General features: G+C 46.2%; 1 protein-coding gene across 3 annotated transcripts in view; it reads right to left on the bottom strand.

Moving 5' to 3' along the window:
- fhdc2 (FH2 domain containing 2) overlaps positions 1–22710 on the bottom strand; it is a 118134-nt gene extending 95424 nt beyond the window's left edge. Inside the window, exons 1-3 of one of the 3 annotated variants that reach the window (XM_072505459.1) lie at positions 22345–22710; positions 21588–21839; positions 17831–17944 (exon numbers count right to left, since the gene is read on the bottom strand). The gene's annotated coding sequence lies outside the window, so the exon portion shown is untranslated. The remainder of the gene's footprint in view (positions 1–17830; positions 17945–21587; positions 21840–22344) is intronic. The other 2 variants (XM_072505457.1, XM_072505460.1) reach the window with 2 other exon arrangements.
- Between the last annotated feature and the right edge of the window lie 1937 nt (positions 22711–24647).

The following is a 24647-nucleotide window of genomic DNA, read 5'->3' as shown; positions in this document are numbered from 1 at the left end:
CGGGGTTTGATTCTACCTTGGATGACTGTGTGGAGTTTGCAAGTTCTCCCAATGTCTGTAGAGGTTTCCTCCAGGTGCCCCGGTTTCCTCCCATAGTTCAAAGATGCACAGGTTAGGTGGATTGGCCATGGTCAACGCGTGGGGTTACGGGGATAGGTTGGGGGAGTGGGCTTAGGTAGAGTGCTCTTTCGGAGGGTTGGTGTAGAGTTGATGGGCTGAATGGCCCAGTTCTGCACTGTAGGGATTCTATGGATTCTAAGGTATTACCTTCTCAAAGGCAACTTCGGATGGGCAATAAATCCTGGTCTAGCCAGCGACACCCACATCCCGTAAATAAATCAAACAAAACATCACAATAATATATGGTGATAAAAAGATGGCAATCCAAAAATCTCTACCTCCATCAGAATGCTTTCAGAAAGTTGTAGATCTAAGTCAGCAAAAGTGGTGCAAGAGATTTGCTCAATTTCACATCACATCGGGTCTCACAGTGAAGCCAGACTGTTAACGTGTCAGTAGATCTTCGTAAGCAATGGCCGACTGTGCAGATGACATTTTAGTTATCCTGGGGATCAATGAGTAAAACCATATATGCTGATGCATCGTTGATGCCTTGGCGATGCACTTCAATCTTTGCAAGAATACCATTGTGGAATGTGCAAAGTGCAATAAACCCAGAGACACTGGGAAAACATCAATGCATTTATTAATGATTTGTACCGATTAGCAGAAGATAGTGAGTATGTTAATCTGAAAGATAAGCTGATTTGTGACAAAATGGTTGTTGGAGTAATGGATCTTGCATTATCAGATAATTTGCAGACCCAGGGAAACTGGACTCTGGCATATCGTTTAATTAAGTTGGCAAGCTGAGATCAGGAGGCAGAATCGGTAGTCAGAGGAGAGTGAGAGAAAGCCCAAGGCACAAAATGACAGATACAGTTAAATTTGTCAGATATAAAAAAAGGAAATAGAGAAAAGGAGACATGTGCAGCAAGTAAAGCAATTAATGGTATCAGCCCAGAGTAGCTGCTGTTGGTGTGGAAGCAAAAGAGGCGCACAATGCCATTGGTGCAAAAAGGTTGGGGCATTTTCAGGTAGTATGTCAAAGCAGAAAAAATGGGCAGCACAAAGAAATTTTTTGAAAAGAAACAGATGACGTTGAAGATTCACAGATTCTCTTAGGAGAGATTAAAGAAGTGGAAGCTATTGCAGTGTAGAGATCCTGGTAGAAGGTCATAGGGCACACTTTAAACTTGATCCCAGAGAAGCAATTTCAGTTCTTTCAGATGCTCATGGTTAAACCACAGAGTTCTTCAATCATCATTTCGGTGATGGCATATTTGTGAGCTAGCAATAATGTGGTGGCTCTCACCAGGGTACTTTGGTTTTGGCCCTTTTCGCCCAGTTTATAGGGTGATGTTTGGGGGCGGGGGATTTGAGTAGTTTGATGTATAAGGTTTCCACATAAAAGTAATGCCCAGCAAATATAACACAAGGCAGTAGTCTGGCGAAGAAGTACTGTTAGACGGAGAAGCCGCTCGAGCCTCGAAGGTGGAGAAAATGGCAGAGGCTACTGAGGCGACTTTGGTCTCTCCGTGTGTCGTGTTGGGTGTTCCGATGCACAAATGATCCAACACGGCTGTAGATGGTACAACTCTGTTTTATTCTCTAAACAACAGTAACAACTAACTGCTGGCTTGGGTACGTGCTTCACCAGCTAACCTGTGGATCCAGCCCTATCACTATCTTAGTGAGGCACTCAGCACATGGTCTATGTCTGAGTGGCACGCTATGAGCTCTGTGCTCGGAGCTATCTCCTGGTAGAATGAGCGGGAACTGTGGTGTTCCCTGTTTTATAGTGCTTGTGCTCTCACTGGTGATTGGCTGCGATGTTGTGTGTGTGTTGGTTGGTCCAACTACCTGTCCATCAGTGTGTGTGTGATTGCACCATGATAGGTGCAGGATGTTTGAGGTGAGGGATGCCGTTAGTGTCCCTGCTGATTTTACCTGCAGGAAATGCTGCCATCTCCAGCTCCTCCAAGACCGAGTTAGGAAACTGGAGCTGGAGTTGGAAGAACTTCGGATCATTCGGGAGGCAGAGGGGGTCATAGATAGCAGCTTCAGGGAATTAGTTGCACCAAAGATTGGAGATAGATGGGTAACTGTAAGAGGGACTGGGAAGAAGCAGTCAGTGCAGGGATCCCCTGCGGTCGTTCCCCTGAGAAACAAGTATACCGCTTTGGATACTTGTGGGGGGGGGGACTGACCAGGGGTAAGCCATGGGGTACGGGCCTCTGGCACGAAGTCTGTCCCTGTTGCTCAGAAGGGAATGGGGGAGAGGAGCAGAGCATTAGTAATTGGGGACTCGATAGTCAGGGGCACAGATAGGAGATTTTGTGGGAGCGTGAGAGACTCACATTTGGTATGTTGCCTCCCAGGTGCAAGGGTACGTGATGTCTCGGATCGTGTTTTCTGGGTCCTTAGGGGGAGGGGGAGCAGCCCCAAGTCGTGGTCCACATTGGCACTAACGACATAGGTAGGAAAGGGGACAAGGATGTCAGGCAGGCTTTCAGGGAGCTAGGATGGAAGCTCAGAACTAGAACAAACAGAGTTGTTATCTCTGGGTTGTTGCCCGTGCCACGTGATAGTGAGATGAGGAATAGGGAGAGAGAGCAATTAAACACGTGGCTACAGGGATGGTGCAGGCGGGAGGGATTCAGATTTCTGGATAACTGGGGCTCTTTCTGGGGAAGGTGGGACCTCTACAGACAGGATGGTCTACATCTGAACCTGAGGGGCACAAATATCCTGGGGGGAAGATTTGTTAGTGCTCTTTGGGGGGGTTTAAACTAATGCAGCATGGGAACCTGGATTGTAGTTTAAGGGTAAGGGAGAATGAGAGTATAGAGGTCAGGAGCACAGATTTGACGTCGCAGGAGGGGGCCAGTGTTCAGGTCGGTGGTTTGAAGTGTGTCTACTTCAATGCCAGGAGTATACGAAATAAGGTAGGGTAACTGGCAGCATGGGTTGGTACCTGGGACTTTGATGTTGTGGCCATTTCAGAGACATGGATAGAGCAGGGACAGGAATGGATGTTGCAGGTTCCGGGGTTTAGGTGTTTTAGTAAGCTCAGAGACGGAGGCAAAAGAGGGGGAGGTGTGGCGCTGCTAGTAAAGAGCAGTATTACGGTGGCGGAGAGGATGCTAGATGGGGACTCATCTTCCGAGGTAGCATGGGCTGAGGTTAGAAACATGAAAGGAGAGGTCACCCTGTTGGGAGTCTTCTATAGGCCTCCAAACAGTTCTAGGGATATAGAGGAAAGGATGGCGAGGATAATCCTGGATAAGAGCGAAAGTAACAGGGTAGTTATTATGGGAGACTTTAACTTTCCAAATATTGACTGGAAAAGATATAGTTCGAGTACATTAGATGGGTTGTTTTTTGTACAGTGTGTGCAGGAGGGTTTCCTGACACAATATGTTGACAGGCCAACAAGAGGCGAGGCCACGTTGGATTTGGTTTTGGGTAATGAACCAGGCCAGGTGTTGGATTTGGAGGTAGGAGAGCACTTTGGGGACAGTGACCACAATTCGGTGACGTTTACGTTAATGATGGAAAGGGATAAGTATACACCGCAGGGCAAGAGTTATAGCTGGGGGAAGGGCAATTATGATGCCATTAGACGTGACTTGGGGGGGATAAGGTGGAGAAGTAGGCTGCAAGTGTTGGGCACACTGGATAAGTGGAGCTTTTTCAATGATCAGCTACTGCGTGTTCTTGCTAAGTATGTACCGGTCAGGAAGGGAGGAAGGCGTCGAGCGAGGGAACCGTGGTTTACCAAAGAAGTGGAATCTCTTGTTAAGAGGAAGAAGGAGGCCTATGTGAAGATGAGGTGTGAAGTTTCAGTTGGGGCGATGGATAGTTACAAGGTAGCGAGGAAGGATCTAAAGAGACAGCTAAGACGAGCAAGGAGGGGACATGAGAAGTATTTGGCAGGTAGGATCAAGGAAAACCCAAAAGCTTTCTATAGGTATGTCAGGAATAAGTGAATGACTAAGGAAAGAGTAGGACCAGTCAAGGACAGGGATGGGAAGTTGTGTGTGGAGTCTGAAGAGATAGGCGAGATACTAAATGAATATATTTCGTCAGTATTCACTCAGGAAAAAGATAATGTTGTGGAGGAGAATGCTGAGACCCAGGCTAATAGAATAGATGGCATTGAGGTACGTAGGGGAGAGGTGTTGGCAATTCTGGACAGGCTGAAAATAGATAAGTCCCCGGGTCCTGATGGGATTTATCCTAGGATTCTCTGGGAGGCCAGGGAAGAGATTGCTGGACCTTTGGCTTTGATTTTTATGTCATCATTGGCTACAGGAATAGTGCCAGAGGACTGGAGGATAGCAAATGTGGTCCCTTTGTTCAAAAAGGGGAGCAGAGACAACCCCGGCAACTATAGACTGGTGAGCCTCACGTCTGTAGTGGGTAAAGTCTTGGAGGGGATTAAAAGAGACAAGATTTATAATCATCTAGATAGGAATAATATGATCAGGGATAGTCAGCATGGCTTTGTGAAGGGTAGGTCATGCCTTACAAACCTTATCGAGTTCTTTGAGAAGGTGACTGAACAGGTAGACGAGGGTAGAGCAGTTGATGTGGTGTATATGGATTTCAGCAAAGCGTTTGATAAGGTTCCCCACGGTAGGCTATTGCAGAAAATACGGAGGCTGGGGATTGAGGGTGATTTAGAGATGTGGATCAGAAATTGTCTAGCTGAAAGAAGACAGAGGGTGGTGGTTGATGGGAAATGTTCAGAATGGAGTTCAGTTACAAGTGGAGTACCACAAGGATCTGTTCTGGGGCCGTTGCTGTTTGTCATTTTTATCAATGACCTAGAGGAAGGCGCAGAAGGGTGGGTGAGTAAATTTGCAGACGATACTAAAGTCGGTGGTGTTGTTGATAGTGTGGAAGGATGTAGCAGGTTACAGAGGGATATAGATAAGCTGCAGAGCTGGGCTGAGAGGTGGCAAATGGAGTTTAATGTAGAGAAGTGTGAGGTGATTCACTTTGGAAGGAATAACAGGAATGCGGAATATTTGGCTAATGGTAAAGTTCTTGGAAGTGTGGATGAGCAGAGGGATCTAGGTGTCCATGTACATAGATCCCTGAAAGTTGCCACCCAGGTTGATAGGGTTGTGAAGAAGGCCTATGGAGTGTTGGCCTTTATTGGTAGAGGGATTGAGTTCCGGAGTCAGGAGGTCATGTTGCAGCTGTACAGAACTCTGGTACGGCCGCATTTGGAGTATTGTGTACAGTTCTGGTCACCGCATTATAGGAAGGACGTGGAGGCTTTGGAGCGGGTGCAGAGGAGATTTACCAGGATGTTGCCTGGTATGGAGGGAAAATCTTATGAGGAAAGGCTGATGGACTTGAGGTTGTTTTCATTGGAGAGAAGAAGGTTAAGAGACTTAATAGAGGCATACAAAATGATCAGGGGGTTAGATAGGGTGGACAGTGAGAGCCTTCTCCCGCGGATGGAAATGGCTGGCACGAGGGGACATAGCTTTAAACTGAGGGGTAATAGATATAGGACAGAGGTCAGAGGTAGGTTCTTTACGCAAAGAGTAGTGAGGCCGTGGAATGCCCTACCTGCTACAGTAGTGAACTCGTCAACATTGAGGGCATTTAAACGTTTATTGGATAAATATATGGATGATAATGGCATAGTGTAGGTTAGATGGCTTTTGTTTCGGTGCAACATCGTGGGCCGAAGGGCCTGTACTGCGCTGTATCATTCTATGTTCTATGTTCTATATGCTGATGTGGATATCATGACATCGTGGACGGCCGAAATGTTAGTGGTATTTGTATCTGTATTTATTGTGGGATATTTGTATTGTGGGAGAGGGGATATGGTTATGGGTAATTGCTGGGGGTTTTCTGGGTAAGTTTGCATTTTTGGGGTTGTTTGTGGGATGGGTGTTAAGTTTTCCTTTTCCCTCTGGGCACGATTTAACAGGAAACGTTCTAAGTGTCATATTGGGCTTGACTTCCTGGGTGCTTGCCGACGGCTGAGCCAGCGATACCGCAGCCTGTATTTAATGGCATTTATTGCCGGAGATGATCCCCATGAGCTTCATGGCGGAACGGGCTGCCCCGCTAGCTGATTTGCCGGAACTGTGTCAAGAGGCTCCCTGCTGACCCAAAGAGGAGCTGTCATAAACGCTCCCTCCAAACTAACTCCCAGGCAGCACAGGAGCATAGCACCATGTAGACTTGCTCCATGCTTCGGGGATGTCGACCTGGCCAGGCTGCTGGATGCAAGGTGAGATGGGACATCCTGTTCCCCCGTGAGGGTCAGAAGACCAGCACAGAGCCGCCAATGACACCTGGGAGGCAGTGGCAGGGGCCGTCAGTTCGGGCAGCGTATAATGTCAGAAGAAGAAAAACAACCTCCACGAGCTGCAAGGGTAAGTTAACACTGTTCCCTTGGCATCAGTCCCACCTGCCACACCCCTGACCTCCATCACCCCTCCTCCTAGCAAGTCAGCGGCTGGCACCTCGCACTTTCCCCCACAGCACATCATCGCTTTGTGCCCCAGCATATTCTGGCACACACCAGCACAACCCCTCCATGCCCAGGAGCAGTGACCACACATGCCACCTTCCACCAACTCCCCCTGATGCATCAAGCATTGCAGCTCACAATGCCCCTTCTCTGTCCTTGCAGGAGAAGTATGCCTATAACAGGATGAAAGAGCCCAGACGGGCAGAGAGGTTCTGGACATTAGAGTCCTCACCCGCTATGAGGTATGGGCCCTGGAGATTGCAGGGCTGGTCGAGGAGAGAGCAGTCACTGATAGCGAGGTTGGCTGCATCCAGAGATGAGGATCCACTGCCCGTTCACCAAGATGCCCTCAAGTGAGATGTTCATGTCAGACAGAAGATCCTTCCCTCTTACTGACCACATGTCCATTCTCTCGCAGGATCGCCACCTACGGGGCCAAGCCATCGGGGTCGCCACACCCCCCAGCCCCTCATGACACAAGAGAACACCTCAGGGGGGTGCTCCGAGGAGACCACAATTGAGGTATCACAGCTGTCATCCCCAGCGTCCACCAGGATAGAAACAAACACCTTGGTGGGCAACATTAGTAGACAGGCTTCTGGGGCACAATCTGATAAGCACCACACAGTTGCTACGCACCTCAGTCAGAGGTATGCTAGATCCCAGGACTCAGTTGATCTGGACATGATGGCAAGGCCCTCAGCTATGGTTGACGCTGACTGATCCACTCCTTGGACACCACCATTCATAATGTTGACTTTGTGCTGCAAGCTTTTAACTGATTCAGGAGGGGATATCAGCTGAGTGACAGTCAGATTCCGAGCCTCTGAGCAAGGTTATCCATGAGCTGCTGCATACGCGAGGGCACAGGTGTGAGATTCAGGGGGGGATATCAGCAACACTCAGGTGAATGCATAGCTGATTGGAGTATTCTCAAAAGCTACGGACGCAGGAGATAGCGTCGACAATGCGTGGCTCGAAGGGCAACTCTGCTAGGGTGGTGACTGCAGTTAAAAGCTTGCAGCAACAAGTCAACATCGTGAATGGTGGTGTCCAAAGAGTGGATCAGTCAGCGTCCACCATCGCTGAGGGCCTTGCCATCATGTCCAGGTCGCTGAGGGACATGTCCCAGGTGCAGGTGGACATTGCCGAGGCTCTCAGGAGAATGTCCCAGCCACTGAGGAGCATCGCTGAGTGCTAGAACACCATGGTGCAGACAACGGGGAGGCAGAACAGGGTGGCACGGCGATTACGAATAATAATAATAATCTATTATTATCACAAGTAGGCTTACATTAACACTGCAATGAAGTTACTGTGAAAAGCCCCTAGTCGCCACACTCCGGTTTCGGTACAGAGGGAGAATTCAAAATGTCCAATTCACCTAACAAGCACGGTTCCGGGGTTTCCTCCCACAAGTCCCGAAAGATGTGCTATTAGGTCATTTGGACATTCTGAATTCTCACTCAGTGTACCCGAACAGGCGTGGAATGTGGCGACTAGGGTCTTTTCACAGTAACTTCATTGCAGTTTTAATGTAAGCCTACTTGTGATAATAAAAATTATTATTATCGTGGGAGGAAACCGGAGCACCCAGACAAAACCCACGCAGGCATTGCACAGAAAAATGTGCAGACTCCGCACAGACAGTGACCCATGCCGGAATCGAACCTGGGACCCTGGTGCGGTGAAGCAACAGTGCTAACCACTGTGCTACCATGCTACCCTTTTGAGTCGGCCCCCCAGAGCCCCCTGCCAAGGGCATCAAAGGCCACAGAGCGAGAGAAACAGCAGGCTGAATCCACCTCTGGTGTTATCTAGATGGAGTGATAGAACACGGAAGATGAATAAAATTGAGGATCACTGCGTGGGCACGGGGGTGGGGGACGTCACCGTCTGTGGCTCGGAACAATGGGGGTTTTGAATGTTCATTTTACACCTGATACTTGTGAAACCTCAAGTTACGTTATCCTTCACAGCGGGCCTGCTTTCACCCCCGTCCCCAGCTACCCTCGTGCCCTCGTTTCCCCCCACCATTCCGTCCCTCCACCCTTTCATCCCCCCCGCAACTCTTCTGCTTCCACACCCCCTGCAACTCTTCTGCTCCCCGCCCTCCCCGGCAATGGTTCTACAGCAAGAGACCCTGATGCAGACACCATGCAGACTTTGGCATAGACTGAGGAGCAACAGAGCTTACCTCACAGCTGGTTATCATCACTCCCGTGCTGACATAGGCCCATCCCCCTGGAGCGATGTTACACAGACCCTGGAAGGGTGGACAGGGTATTCGGGATGGAGGGTGGGTGGGTGGGAGGATCGGATAATGGGAGGTGGAGAGAGGAGGAAGGGGAGAAATGGGTAGGAGGGTGGGGGATGGGGTCAATGGGGAGGGGAAGGGGGTGAGATGATGGACAAAGCCTCATCCAATGAAAAGCGGGCAAGTATGAGGGCCTCCTTGATCCTTCGGGCATGCTGGACCCTCATAGCTGCCTGTCCTCCTTCCTCCGGATGTTCTCACGGGTCCTCCTGGCTCATCCTCCAGCCCCTCATGGTCTGGCTCCTTCTCATCCTCCTCAGACAAGGCTGCACATCCCTCCTCCTCCAGCACATCGCCCCATTGCTGTGCCAATTTGTGGAGAGGGCAGCAGACCCCCGCAAAACAGTGAACCTCCTGGGGGTGTATTGCAGTGCACCACCACGGCAGTCCAGGCATTGGAACACATTTTAGCAGTCCGATGCACCACTCAATGACAGCATGCGTAGCAGCAAGGGCCTAATTATATCAGGTCTCTGCCTTGGTTTCCAGCCTCCGTGATTAGCCATGATCTCGGTGGGTACCCCTTATCCTCAAAGAGCCAACCTCTCATCCTGGGATGGTCCTTGAAGATGCTGGGGATCTTCAAGTGTCCCAGCATGTAGCTGTCATGCACGCTCCCTGGGAAGCGTGCGCACACTTGATTCAGAGGCGGTGGTCACACACAAGCTGAACATTCAGGGAGTGGAACCCCTTCCAGTTAATGAAGGGCACTCCCTGATGCCCCAGTGCGTAATGCGACATGTGTACCACCTATTATCTCCTGGACCCGGGACATCTTAATGGACTTGATCCAGCTCAAAGTTAAAATGTCAGCTGCACATGCATACAGGGCATCCGTATATTACGGATGCACTTGGGGCTGTAACTTGTGAAATGCCGCGGAAGTCCCCTGTCGAGTCTTGGAATGAACCTGCTGCATAAAGGTTCAGGGCTGTGGTGGCCTTCACGGCCACCAAGTGTGGTGGTCCTCCTCCTCCACAGGGTGCCAGGTCCACGAGGTCGTGGCACAAGTGCTGTATCATCTCCTTGATGAGACAGAGCGTCCTGCACACATGCTGCCCGTCACCTCATCAAAAGACCAACGACGCCTGTACACTTTGGGCCGTCGCTGGCGTTCCCCTCTGGGTCTCTATTGCAGAAGACGGGAGGATAGCAAATGTTGTCCCCTTGTTCAAGAAGGGGAGTAGAGACAACCCCGGTAACTATAGATCAGTGAGCCTTACTTCTGTTGTGGGCAAAGTCTTGGAAAGGATCATAAGAGATAGGATTTATAATCATCTAGAAAGGAAAAATTTGATTAGGGATAGTGAACACGGTTTTGTGAAGGGTAGGTCGTGCCTCACAAACCTTGTTGAGTTCTTTGAGAAGGTGACCAAACAGGTGGACGAGGGTAAAGCAGTTGATGTGGTGTATATAGATTTCAGTAAAGCATTTGATAAGGTTCCCCACGGTAGGCTATTGCAGAAAATACAGAGGTATGGGATTGAGGGTGATTTAGCGGTTTGGATCAGAAATTCGCTAGCTGTAAGAAGACAGAGGGTGGTGGTTGATGGGAAATGTTCAGCCTGGAGTTGTTACTAGTGGTGTACCACAAGGATCTGTTTTGTGGCCACTGCTGTTTGTCATTTTTATAAATGACCTGGAGGAGGGTGGAGAAGGATGGGTGAGTAAATTTGCGGATGACACTAAAGTCGGTGGAGTTGTGGACAGTGCGGAAGAATGTTGCAGGTTACAGAGGGACATAGATAAGCTGCAGAGCTGGGCTGAGAAGTGGCAAATGGAGTTTAATGCAGAAAAGTGTGAGGTGATTCATTTTGGAAGGAGTAACAGGAATACAGAGTACTGGGCTAATGGTAAGATTTTTGGTAGTATGGATGAGCAGAGAGATCTCAGTGTCCATGTACATAGATCCCTGAAAGTTGCCACCCAGGTTGATAGAGTTGTTAAGAAGGCATACGGTGTGTTAGCTTTTATTGGTAGAGGGATTGAGTTTCGGAGCCATGAGGTCATGTTGCGGCAGTACACAACTCTGGTGCGGCCACATTTGGAGTATTTTGCGTGCAGTTCTGGTCGCCGCATTATAGGAAGGATGTAGAAGCATCAGAAAAGGGTGCAGAGGAGATTTACCAGGATGTTGCCTGGCATGGAGGGAAGATCTTATGAGGAAAGGCTGAGGGACTTGAGGCTGTTTTCGTTAGAGAGAAGGTTAAGAGGTGACTTAATAGAGGCATACAATATGATCAGAGGATTAGATAGGGTGGACAGTGAGAGCCTTTTTCCTCGGATGGTGATGGCTAGCACGAGGAGACATAGCTTCAAATTGAGAGGGAGATAGATAAAGGACAGATGCCAGAGGTTCCTTACTCACAGAGTAGTAGGGGTGTGCAATGCCCTGCCTCAACAGTAGTGGACTCGCCAACATTAAGGGCATTTAAATGGTCATTGGATAAACATATGGATGATAATGGAATAGTGTAGATGGGCTTTACATTGGTTTCACAGGTCGGCGCAACATTGAGGGCCGAAGGGCCTGTACTGCGCTGTAATGTTCTATTGTTCTATAACCGGGCAGGTTCCTCAACAGAAATGGATGAGCCACAGCTGTGCAGACCCTCCCACATGGCCCAATCTCGTCGGAACCAAATCCTGGCATCCACTATTCCACTCGCGCTCAAGGTGCAGTTGAACATCCGCAACTTCCAGTGTGTTTAACCCACGGTGACGTGCAAGTGAAATGCAGCACTCGCCGCACCAGCAACAAAAGCATTAGCAATCTGCGAAAGCACTTCTTCAACATCTGCATCAGGTTGTTCATTTGGATCAACATCATGCACCAGGTCCCGCAGCATCTTCTTGCTCAAACCTGGCTGCTTTGTGGACTCATAATCCCCTGAGCCTCATCTTCTAGCTTCTAGGTATCTTAGAAATAATTGTCCTTCTTTCAGGTTACTGAAAAAGAAGGAACCAGCAGCAGGAGCCTCCAGGCATTTGCAGCTACAAGCAGCAGCAAGCAGCAAACACAACCTGCAATACACTTGAGAATAATTTGTTCATTAAACGGTCAACATATCTTTATATAAAAAGATAAAAACAAACCACTTAACAGTCCATATAACCATTAACCGACAAGGAATAGGCACCGTTCCCTACACACACAAGCCCTTTTCACTGCAGAATATCGGTATAAACACGAAGCTGCAACAGTGCATTTATCCAAAGAAAGCCAAATACACGTTAAACATTAAACAGTCAACAATACAATTAAGTCATCAGCATCTGAATCAACCCACCACTCTCTCCCCCTCCCGCAGCTCCCAGCAATAGACTCGCATCAGTAGAAAGTTGCTCGGGGGTAGCGTAACAATACACCAGAAAGTCACACTGCGCAGAGCACGTCAGAAGAGTGAAAGAATACCCCTTCCCTTCCCCAATACTGGTAGTGTGTCATCTTACATCCTCCCTTTACTTGCTCCAGACCACAGAAGCAAAAGAGGCGGTAGCAAACAGACACACAGTTTCCAGACATGAAACATTTAACAGTCAACAGTACAATAAGGTCACCAGCAATCTTCAAAAGCATTTTTTCAATATTTTCTGCAAGTTGCATAGTCGAATTGGTCCGCCACCCATTCCCGTTCTCCAGCACTGGAAGTAGGTCATCTTACTTCCTCCTTTTCCTCGTTCCAGGCCACAAGAGGTGGCAGCAAACAGACACATGGCTTCCAGACATCAAACATTCAACAGATCCAAAAGGTCACAGCAATCTGAAAAAGCATTTCTGCAACACCTTCATCACGTTGCTGAGCTGAATCAGTCCGCCACCCCATTGCCCTCTCCACAAGTGGTAGTGGGTCATCTTACTTCCTCCCTTTCCTTGCTGCAGGCCACAGAACAAAAAAAAAAAGAGGCAGGGGAAAACAGACACACAGCCTCTAGACAGCTACAGCAGCATTTGGGTCACGCCACCTTTCTCTCCTAATGTAATAATACTCGTTGTTGTCACAAGTAACCTTACATTAACACTGCAATGACGTTACTGTGAAAAGTCCCTAGTTGTCACATTTCGGCCCCTGTTCGGGTACACAGAGGGAGAATTCAGAATGTCTAATTCACCTCACAGCACATCTTTTGGGACTTGTGAGAAGAAACCCACGCAGCTCCTCCCACAGCTCCCAGCTCCTCAAAGGCACGAATAATCACACTGGAAAGTCACACTGACGTAGAACACACCAGAAGAGTAAAAGAACACCCTTTCCCCCTCTGCAGCACTGGCAGTAGGTCATTTTACATTCTCCCTTTCCTTGCTCCAGGCCACAGAAACTGAAGAGGCAGTTGCAATTAAACACACGGCCTTCAGGCATTTGTAACTAGCAGCAGGAGCAATCAGCAAACGCAACTAGCAGCACCACTTGAGAGCTGTGAAATGCTTATGTAACTAACAATTCCAATTCCTTGTTAGCAATAACCTTCAGCTGTGCAGCCAGATGCTGCCCAGACAGAAGGAGTTAAAGTTACCTTCAGCGTATAGCCACGAACGGGGCTCTGTCTTGAAAGTTTTTGGTAGGACAGACAGGCAGCAGCTGTAGTGCCCCTGTTATGTGGATGTACAATATTGGAGGATAGCCTGTAGGCCCTGCAGATGCTAAGCCCCTCACCCCTCCAGCCCAGGGGCAACCCCGACCAATGTCACAAGCCCCCGATATAGTCTGGTGACTGGTGTCGAAGCCGACTTGGTAAAGTGTGATGTCCTCCCTTTGTCCTTGGCGGGAAGGGAGCAGATTGAAAATGAACGTACTCCCAAGGTTTTTGTTTTTGTTTCAATGTCTCCCAATCCTTCTCCCCAAATTTTTCTTTTGTACGTTCAATAAAATGGTATCCTCCTTTATTTGGGCAGGCAAGAACCCACAGATTCGTAGGACATTTCTACAGAGAGAGAGGCAGCAGGGGAGTTTGGCGCTACCTAATTTGTTATTTTATTGTTGGGCTGCAAATATCGAGAAGATGCGGGAGTGGCTTAGGAATCCAGATTCTATATGAGGGTGGATGGAGACAAGCTCATGCAGAGGTTCGAGTCTGATGGCCCTGGTCACTGCCCCGCTTCAGTTATTCCCTGCAATTTACATTGAGCACAATAGTGGTAGCCACTTTGAGGATCTGATGGCAGTTCAGGCAGCATGTTAGGCTGGGCTCATGTCAATGTTGGCCCCTATTTGCAGGAACCATTTGTTTGTGCTGTCTGGCTTGAACTCGTCGTTCAGAGGTTGGGCAAGGGATGGGTTGGAGAGTTTCGGGGACGTGTTTATTGAAGGGAGGTTCCTCATTATAGATGAGTTATTGAAGAGCTTCCAGCTCCAAAGAACTAATGCATTTAGGTACTTTTTGCCTAAGGTGATTCCTTCATTACCCCTGGGACCACCGACCTCGCTTTTGGATATAGTCCTGTCTCTGGCCAAGTCGGGTGATGGAGAATTTCAGATATCTATGGTTAGATCCTGTTGACGGAGCAGGCTTCATTGGAGGAATTTGGAGGGTGAACTGGGTCTGGTTTTTGATGGGGGTGGTGGTGTGGAGAGAGGCTCTTCACAGAATCAACTCCACCTCCTCTTGTGCGAGGCTCAGCTTGCTCCAGTTCAAGGAGGTGCGCAGGGTGCACTTGTCTGGGGTGCGGATGAGTGGCTTCTTCTCAGGGGGTGAGGCTAGGTGCAAATGTTGTGCTAGGGGACAGATGAATCATACATACACGTTTTGAACTTGCCCTAAACATATGAGTTTCTGGGTCTCCTATTTCAGCACCATGTCGGGGATTTTGTGTATTCAGCTGGAGCCGTGCCGTTGGTGGCTATTTTTGGTGTGTCAGACTCGCCGGAGGTGCAGACGGGGTGAAGACGGACATCCTCGCTTTTGTCCTGTTAATAGCCCAGAAGCGGGTTCTGCTCGGGTGAAGGTACTGCCCGGTGCCTCGGCCTGGCTGAGTGATCTGATGGAATTTTTGTATCTGGAGAAGATTAAATATACCTGAGGGGGTCGGTGGAAGGGTTCTATTCGAGGTGGCAGCCCTTCACCTCTTTTTTCAAGGAATTAGTCACCGTCAGTTGCTGGGGAAAGGGGGTTTGTTTTTTGTTAAGTTTTGTTTGTTTATGGGGGGTTGGAGGGTCGTTGTGGGTGGGTGTATTTTGCAATGGTGTTTGTTATGTGATTGTTTTGTTTTACCTTTTAAGAATGAAAACCTTTTATGAATAAAAATATATATTTTTAAAAGCCTACATAGATCTGGAGGAATAGAGCTGAAGGTTCGGGGAGAACTATCAACTACATTAAATCACACAGAGAAAGTAATTACTGAAGTACTATATGTAATTCGGCTCAGCTGGCTAGATGGCTGGTTCGTGTTGCAGAGGGAGGGCAGCAACGCGGGTTCAATTCCCGGCTGAGGTTATTCATGAAGGCTCTGCCTTCTCAACCTTGCCCCTCGCCTGAGCTGCGGTGATCCTGAAGTTAAATCACCACCAGTCAGCTCTCCCCCTCAAATGGGAAAGTAGCCTATGGTCAGCTGGCTACTTTATCGTATGTAATTCAAGATCTGAACGTTGTTACTTTTAAGCAGAAAGGAATATATGTACTTGAATCTAATCTACATAATAGAATAAGAATGGTGAAGGGAAATTAGGGAACAGGAGTAAGTCATTCAGCCCCTCAAGCCTGTCCCGCCTTTCAATGCGATCATGGTTGATCTGTGGCCTAACTCCATTTATCTGCCTTTGGCCTATATCCCTTAATATCTTTGTTTAACAAAAATCTATCCATCTCAGATTTAAAATTGACAATTGATCTAGCTTCAACTGCTGTTTGTGTGGGAGAGAGTTCCAAATCACCATCACCTTTTGAGTGAAGAAATTCTTCCTAACATCTCTCCTGAACGGTCTAGCCCTAATTTTTAGACTATGCCCCCTGGTTTTAGAATTCCCAACCAGTGGAAATAGTTTATCTTTATCTACCTGTCTTTCCTTGTTAATATCTTGATACTTCGGTCAGATCACCCCTTAACCTTCTAAATTCTGGCGAAAATGGGCCTAATTTGAGTAATCTCTCCTTCTAACTCAACCCCTGTAATCAAGGTATCATTTTTATAAACCTACGTTGCATTACCTTCAAGGCTAAAATATCTTTCCTAAGGTGTGGCGCCCAGAGCTGCTCATTACTCCAATGGGGTCTAACCAGGGTTTGGTATAGCTGCAGCAAAACCCCTGTGTCTTTATATTCCAATCCTCTAGATATAAAGGTGAGCATTTCTTAGCCTTTTTGATTATTGAGACTTCAGAATAGAATTTCTGAAACAATTTACAGGATTGGGAGAACTAAAAACAGTGCTCTATAACACTAAGCTCAGAAGAGAAACCAATATGTTTATGTACACCCAGAAAGGTTCCACACACTAAACCTCCAAAGGTAAAGAAAGAGATTGACTCATTGTTAAGACAGTGAGTCACTTCACCTGTAAAAGAGCTGGATTGGTGCTCAGAGGTGGTATTGGTTCCAAAACCAAGTTAGGATACGTGCAGAGTTTTGGATGACCTCAAGTTATGGAGGGTGCAAAGTGAGAGGATGGCCAGCAGTGCATTCTCCATGTGGAATTGAGCTGGATATTTACAGCCAATAGGTGACATACCTCCCCAATATCTCCTGGGGATAATCATGAAGCCATCATGTAGCACTTCCTTCAGAGACACTGATAGTCAGAAGAATCTAGGGTAATATGTCCTTAGCCTCTAGACTCTTACAAATGGGTGTGTGAATATAAGAAAAATATGGGGTGCCACATGCTGAGAGAAATTTGTAGCATCACTGCAGACTTATTTTCATTCACCAGGGCATGCAATACCATGGGCTGCTACTTGCACACCTACTATTTTTCATTGATATTATTAAGGAACACCTTCTTGGAAATCAATTTAAATCTGTGCCACAATATGAACACATTTTTCCCTCTACAAGTCTTCTGTCAAGCCCCTCTTTGTCATCCTCCTCCTCCTCTTAATAATAATAATTGCTTATTGTCCCGAGTAGGCTTCAATGAAGTTACTATGAAAATCCCCTAGTCGCCACATTCCGGTGCCTGTTCGGGGAGGCTGGTACGAGAATTGAACCCGCGCTGCTGGCATTGTTCTGCATTGCAAGCCAGATGTTTAGCCCACTGTGCTAACCCAGCCTCTAGCCTCCTCTTCAGTCCATAATGGAGGAATTCCCATGGGGAAATCCATGTCCTCAGTGCAATACGAATACATTGAGCAGAACTAAATTGACCTGCAAGAAAAGTTCTGGCTGAGCTGCTTTGGTATCAAAGAGGTTGATATGCAGACAAAGTAAGCACAACTTTCAGTAGCAACTCATAAGAGCACCTCCTCAATGTGGTATTCAACTCAGCAATAACTTTGTGCAGTCCCAAAGTAAACTTATAAAGTGACAGGAATTCCTTATGGTATGTTTGGGCAGAGGTTAGGGAAGCGGGTAAGAGAGGTTAGCTTCTGATGTCCTTCACACACAGTGGAAGAGTTCCCCAGAGAGCAGCAACTATCACATTTTTTGGGAGGATAAGTTGCAGTTTTTTAGTAGCAATTCAGAGGATGCAGCCTTTAAGAACTTATTTCACTGTTTATGTCCTAAAACAGTGACAATTCAGCTCAAGGTAATACTTATTTCCTTCACATTTTCCTTTTTCTGGAAGAAGAATGAAAGTTATCCAAGTTGATATCAGATTTCCAAAAATAACGGCTATACAATATAAAAATAAAACAGCCTTATTGAGTAGAGATGTTCATAAATTATTACCAGGGCATAACATTTATAGAAGTGAGGTGAGAGTGACTGCCCTTGACACCAAGACAACATTTGACCAAGTGTGGCACAAGGAACATGTTGCAAATTTTTCTGGTTGGAGTCGTACCTACTTCAAAGGAAGATGGTTGTGGTTGTTAGAAGCCAATCATCTCAGCCGCAGGACATCGCTGCAGGAATTCCTCAGAGTAGTGTCGAAGTGGGTAGTGTCAAGTGCCAGGCAATGACTGTTGCAATAAGATAATAATCTTTATAGTCATAAGTAGGCTTACACTAACACTGCAATGAAGTTACTGTGAAAAGCCCCTAGTCACCACATTCCGGCAGCTGTTCAGGTACACGGAGGGAGAATTCAGAATGTCCAATTCACCAACAGCATGACTTTGGGGATTTGTGGGAGGAAACCGGAGCACCGGGAGGGAACCATGCAGACACAGGGAGAATGTGCAGACACCACACAGACAGTGACCCAAACCGGGAATCGAAACTGCGACCATGGCGCTGTGAAGCAACACTGCTAGCCACTGTGCTACCGTGTTATCATCTTAAAGTCCAAAAGCATTACTGTTGCTGAATACCCCACTATCAACAACTTGGGGGTTATCATTAGCCAGAAACTGAAGTGGGCCAGCTATATAAATACTGTGTTGACAAGAGGTCAGAAGCTGACAATTCTGCAGTGAGTAACTCATCTCCTGACTCCACAAAGCCTGTCTATCAAAGGCACAAATCAGGAGTGGATGGATTACTCTCCACTTGCCTGGTTGAGTGCAGATCCATCAACACTCAAGATGTTCCATCCAGGACAAAGCAGCCTATTTATTTGGAAGCCCACCACTTCCTTAACCTTCACTCCCTTTATCACCAGCACAAACTGACATCTTCCCGGAAGTAATATATAATAAATAATGCAAGTTTTTAAGACTTTTTAATTTTCTTTGCATAACTTTCTGTGGATCCCAGTTTTCTTTATTTTCATATATCAAGAACAGCTGCAGTTTCTTTGTAAGGAGGCTGCCTTCTGCTGGGTGCAGCACCTGATTATGTTATGTAATTTTGAAAGACATTTTTAGTGAACGTAATAAAATTGAATTCCACAGTAAGTTTGAAAGTGACATACTCCAGTGTCAAACCAGGTTCAACATTAAATGAAGCCAATTACCTAGGTATGAAGGGAGAACTGCCGAACAGACTAAAAACCATGGCAATAAATAAACGGTGGAAACATTTAAATAAACATTTTGAAATGCATTCTGTTAAAAATCTAAAACTCAGCAAGAAAGATCCATCCATGGTTTACCAAGAATGCCGAGGATAGTATTAGATTAAAATAAAAGGTTTATGATGCTGTAAGAATAATAGTAAGTCGAAGAATAGGGAGTGTTTTTGAAACCATCAAAAGTTAATTTAAAAGGAAAATATAGAATGAGGGTAAGTTGGCCAAGAAAATAAAAGTTCTGAGTGTTTACACGTAAATAAAAAAGTAATGGCTAAAATAAGCATTAGAGATAGCGATATGAGAAATTATCAAGTGGAATGAAAAATTGTGGGGATATTGAACAAATATTTCATGTCCGTCTTCACAGTAAATTACACGAATTACAGAGCAGAAACAGAGGGTAATAAAGTGGCTAAAAAGGGAGGAATTTAAGGAAATTAATACCAGTAGAGAAAAAGTATCAGAGCAATTTAAGGGACTAAAATCTAACAAATCCCCAGCACCTGATGGTCCACATCCTCTGGTTCTAAAAGACTTAGCTGCGGAGATAATGGGTGCGTAGTTTCTTATAAGGAAACTGCTATGAAAACATTAACTGGTGTTATTTAAATACTTTGCCAATATTGTGTGCTGCATCTGATTATATTATGTTCCAAAAATAGCTAGATTCAACATCAGTCCCAACATATTGCAAGTTAACAACTGTAATACTGCTGTTCAACAAAGAAGGGAGAGAGAACAGTGAACTAAAGGGCAGTTCGGCTGACATCAGTCATCAGGAAAATGCTGAAATCTATTAATAAGGAACTTTTAACAATGTACTTAGAAAATCATAGTATGATCGAACAAAGACAATATGGTTTTATAAAAGGGAAATTGTGTTTAACAATGTTAATAATGTTTTTGAGGATGGAATTTGTCGGGTAGATAAAGCGGACCAGCAGATGTAGTATACTTGGATTATCAAGAAGTAGTCAATAAGGTACCAGACAAACGGTTAGTACACAAGATAAGGGCTCTTGGAGTTGGGGCAATGTATTAGCATTGATAGAGGACTGGTTAACAGACTGGAAGCAAAGAGTAGGAACAATTGGGGCATTCTCGAGTTGGCAGGCTCTGGCTAGCAGAGTGCCACAAGGATTAATGCTGTTACTTTAAAAGAAAGAATTCCAATTAGGGGGCAATTTAGCATAGCCAATCCACCTACCCTGCACATCTTTGTGAGGGTGAGACCCACACAAACACAGGGAAAATGTGCAAACTCACGGACAGTGACCCGGGGCTGGGATGGAACCTGGGTCCTCGGCACTGTGAGGCAACAGTGCTAACCACTGCACCACCATGCCATCCAGCTATTTAATATCCATATTAATGACTTAGATGAAGAGACCAAGACTAATGTACCTTGCTGATGATACAAAGCTCAGTGGGAAAATAAGCTGTGAGAGGGATACAAAGAGAATGCAAAGAGATATAGTGAGGCTAAGTGTGTGGGCAACAAGGTTGCAGATTGGGTATAATGAAAGGAAATGTGAAATTATTCACTTTGATAATAAGAATAGAAGAGCAGAATATTTTTTTAAAGATGTGAAACATGTAAATGCTGGTGTTCAGAGGGACTTGGGTATGCTCATACAAGGAACACAGAAAGGTTACATACAGATACAGGAAGCAATTAGAAAGGCAAATGGCATGTTGGTCATTATTGCTAGGGATGGGAGTACAAAAATAATGAAATCTTGCTATGGTTGTACAGAGCTTTGATGAGGACATACCTGGAGCTTTGGTCTTCACATTTAAGGAAGGAAATCATTGTATTGAAGCTGGTCCTGCTAGGATTCCATAGATTAGCTCCTGGGATGAGAGGGTTGTCCTAGGATGAGAGGCTGAGTAAATTGGATCTATGCTCTCTGGCATTTAGTACATGAGAGCTTATCTCATTGATACAGATTGTATTCTGAAGGAGCTTGACAAAGTGGACAGTGAGAGGTAGTTTTCCCAGAAACAGAGGGGCACAGATTCAGGGGAAGGAGCCAATCATTTAGGGCTGAGATGAGAAGAAACTTCTTCTTTCAAAGGATTGTGAATCCTTAGTATTATCTACCCCAGAATGTTATGGATGCTCCATCATTGAATATATTTTAGGCTAATGTAGACAGACATTTGGTCTCTCAGGGAATCAAGGGTGGGAAAGTGGAGTTGAAGCTGAAGATCAGCCATTATTGTGGACAGCAGAGCAGGCAGGCTTCAACGGCCACATGACACGGTGCATCATACTCCTATTTATTCTGCTCTTTAATGGACCTGGAGGCAGTTTTGCTGCCCAGTAGTTACAGGAGACAACTGACACTATCCGTATTGGATATTTTCTTTGGGAAAATGTGAGGATTAATATTAACAATCAACAATACATTGCAAACCTCAGACTGGAGACTGTCAATTAGATCGACCTGACAGCATAACATTCAGCACTTGATGATATATTGTTACTGTTGTGCCTTTTGTTCCTTTCCCACAGGCAATGTGTGTGACTTTAATTTCCAGTACAAAATAGCTAGGTCAAAGGAGGAACATGGGCTGGACATTACTGTTGCCAATAATAAGTCAAATGCACTCAATTAGATTTCTCTATTCACGACTTGAAGCTTTACCTTATTATTGCCAATGAACGATTGGCCTATTCTTCTTGCTGCCAAATAATTGCCCTTCTCCCTCTGGGCTATCATGGGATCCTGAACAGCCGGTGAGAAACTTTTTTATTTTCATATTTTAAATATTTTAAAACTGGCAGGAAATCAGCCAAGTCAGCACAGGCAGAGAGAGAATCAAATCAAGGATCTCCCAGTCCATATGGCTTAATGTTGGTCAGAAATGATTATTTTGCTTCCATCAACACAATGCACCTGAAATAGCACACAGATTAGATAGATACTTAAAAGTATTGCCAAGAAAAATACAAAAGTACAGGGGCACTGTAGAAAGCGAACAAGAACCTAAGTCGGACCAAAAATAACCTTGACTGTGATCTAAAAATCTGTCGCCAAACAGCTCAGTACTGCTATACAGTGAGATAACTGCACCATTGGAAGAGAATCGTCTTGCTCACCCTGTGCATAATTTCAGAATGGCAAAAAGCAAATAAAATGTCAGAATGAATATCTAAGCGCACGGTCTCCAAATGTTTTGGATTTGATAGGTGGGCCTGCATTAGGAGGCTCAGTGTGGCTATTGGACTGAACCCGAGCTTTCTGCCCCGACTAAACTAATGCCACCTCCGATTGTATGGGGGGGGGGGGGGGGATTGGGTGGTATTTATTTTCGAAATCAAGTCCAGATTTCCAAAACCGTTCCCTCAACATCACCCACCCCCTCCAGAGACTGTTCTCCAGTTTGCGATCAGATTCTTACCGCTTTAAACGCTCCTGATCTTTGCTTCTCTCTGCTCCATCCTCCTGCCTTCTCGCCCCGTCTCCTTTTCTCTGAACAATCTGGGTGGGGTTTTCTTTGGAAAGTTGGAATCGGCGAGAAGATTGTGACGAACCGCACACACACACAGCACTTGGCTCAGCGATGGGAGTGTCCAGGACAGGTGGGTGGGTGGGTGCCGGAATGAAAGTCCTGGGAGATCTGGCGCAATAGATGCAGTTGTGTGGAACTCACAGCACGACCTCTGTGACTGGAATGTGTGAGTGGAATACTGAGAAACGCCCAGCATCAATCCTCCGGTCAGAGAAACAATGGGCTGAGTAAATACCACATCATGTTAGTGTCGGAATGTGTGACAGAAGTTCTAACCAGTGTACACAAAGATTAAAATAGGGAATCCTTTCAATGTGCGTCGTCTAATTTTGAAATATAATAATGTTATTGGGATTGTACTCTTTCTCTGAAGACTATTATGATATGATAGAAATAGCTTCCATTGACACTCATTGGAGGTGCTGCGGCGAAGTGCGGCTTTATTTAAAGAGAAGTACTGAGAGTAGTATGCATAGTGGTCAGGTGATATGTGGCCCACACTGGGTGGAGGAAAATCTGAGCTGCGCAAGGTTGCTCGGTTAGATGTGTAAGTACTTGGCATCTTCGGAGCAGGTTGCCTCATAAAGGGTCTGAACTACTTTTTTTTAAACTTTAAAAAAAATTTAGAGTACCCAATTCATTTTTCCAATTAAGGGGCAATTTAGCATGGCCAATCCACCTAGCTTGCACATTTTTGGGTTGTGGGGGCGAAACCCACGCAGACACAGGGAAAATGTGCAAACTCCACACGGACAGTGACCCAGAGCCGGGATCAAACTTGGGACCTCAGCGCCGTGAGGCCACAGTGCTAACCCACTGCGCCACCATGCTGCCTGTCTGAACTACTTTTTACTGTAAACTTGGTGCACCACTAGACCGTCGTCCTTTGCTTGCTTTTCTGAATACAGTGTGTCTTTTAACCATGAAATATAGCAAGTGGCAAGTTGGAAGTGGTATCCCAACACAACATTTTAAACCTATATGTTCACATACTTAGATAATATAGCTAACGTCCTGTGTACCTAGATGAATTACTTTGTCTCTCAAGCTTTATTTTCCAACTCTGTCATTTGTTCTTGCTTAGGGGAGAAATTTGCCGATAACAGGATGGCAAGGTGACACACTGCTGCCTCAGTGCCAGGGTCCCAGGTTTAATTCTGACTTTGGGTCTATGTGGAGTCTACACATTCTCCTCTTGGCTGCATGGGTTTCCTCCGAGTGCTTTGGTCTCCTCCCACAGTTCAACGATGTGCAGGTTCAGTGGATTGGCCATGCTAAGTTGACCCTTGATGTCAAAAGGTCATGTGGGGTTATGGGGAGTGGGTCCAGGTGGGGTGCTCATTCAGAGCATTATTGTCAAGGCAAGGTATAGGGCCTAGAAGCAAACATTTACATGGATCCTGAGGCCACACCCAAGTTTTACAGAGCCCGACCTGTACCCTATGCTTTACATGAGAAAATTGAGTCTGACCTTGAGCGGATGGAAGAATTAATACTGTGCAATTTACAGAGTAGGCAGCTCCCATTGTGCCAACACTTAAGCCAGATAAGATTGTATGAATATATGGAAACTATAAATTAACAATCAAGTGGCAGAAATGGGCAGGTATCCTATACTTAAAATAGAGGACATGTAAACCAAACTAGCATAAGGTAACATAATGTATGCCCACGGCAGTAAACTATTTACACTACATAGTACCGTTGGGATAACCAACATGCCGGTCTCTGTTGGGCCACCTTTTATGCTTAATGTTACGAGCCCCAGTTGGGTGTGCCTCCAGCCTTTAGCGGGGAAGCTTGTTTTCCATGAGCCCCATGGGGAGATCAATTACGGTTTCCCTGTGGGCCTTGTGGAGCTTATTACACCCCTCCCTTTCCCCAAGTCCAGAAGTTCCCCTTCTGTAAGCATCTGAGGAGGCCTGCACTGATTCACAAGTGGCTTTGCTTCCGTCAGTGGTGGGTCTGGGTCGGGTGGCGTGTAACAGTTGGTAGACCGCCTTTTTCTAGATGATCTCCAGAGGGTAATTGCCGTGATTCTGGCCCCAGGCATGACATCATCCGTCTGTGCGGACATCTCGGTGTTCATCTCTGAGCTAGAGCCTTCTTTGTCTTCTTGGTCTGGGTGTTGGTCCACTGTGGCTAAGCAATGGTTCCCGGGTCGGTGGCTAAGCAATGGTTCCCGGGTCGGT

Source organism: Scyliorhinus torazame, chromosome 5 (genome assembly GCF_047496885.1).
Source record: "Scyliorhinus torazame isolate Kashiwa2021f chromosome 5, sScyTor2.1, whole genome shotgun sequence".
In the NCBI taxonomy this organism is placed as follows: domain Eukaryota; kingdom Metazoa; phylum Chordata; class Chondrichthyes; order Carcharhiniformes; family Scyliorhinidae; genus Scyliorhinus; species Scyliorhinus torazame.
Note: the sequence above shows the minus strand (reverse complement) of the source record. Positions and strands in the feature narration are given on the sequence as shown.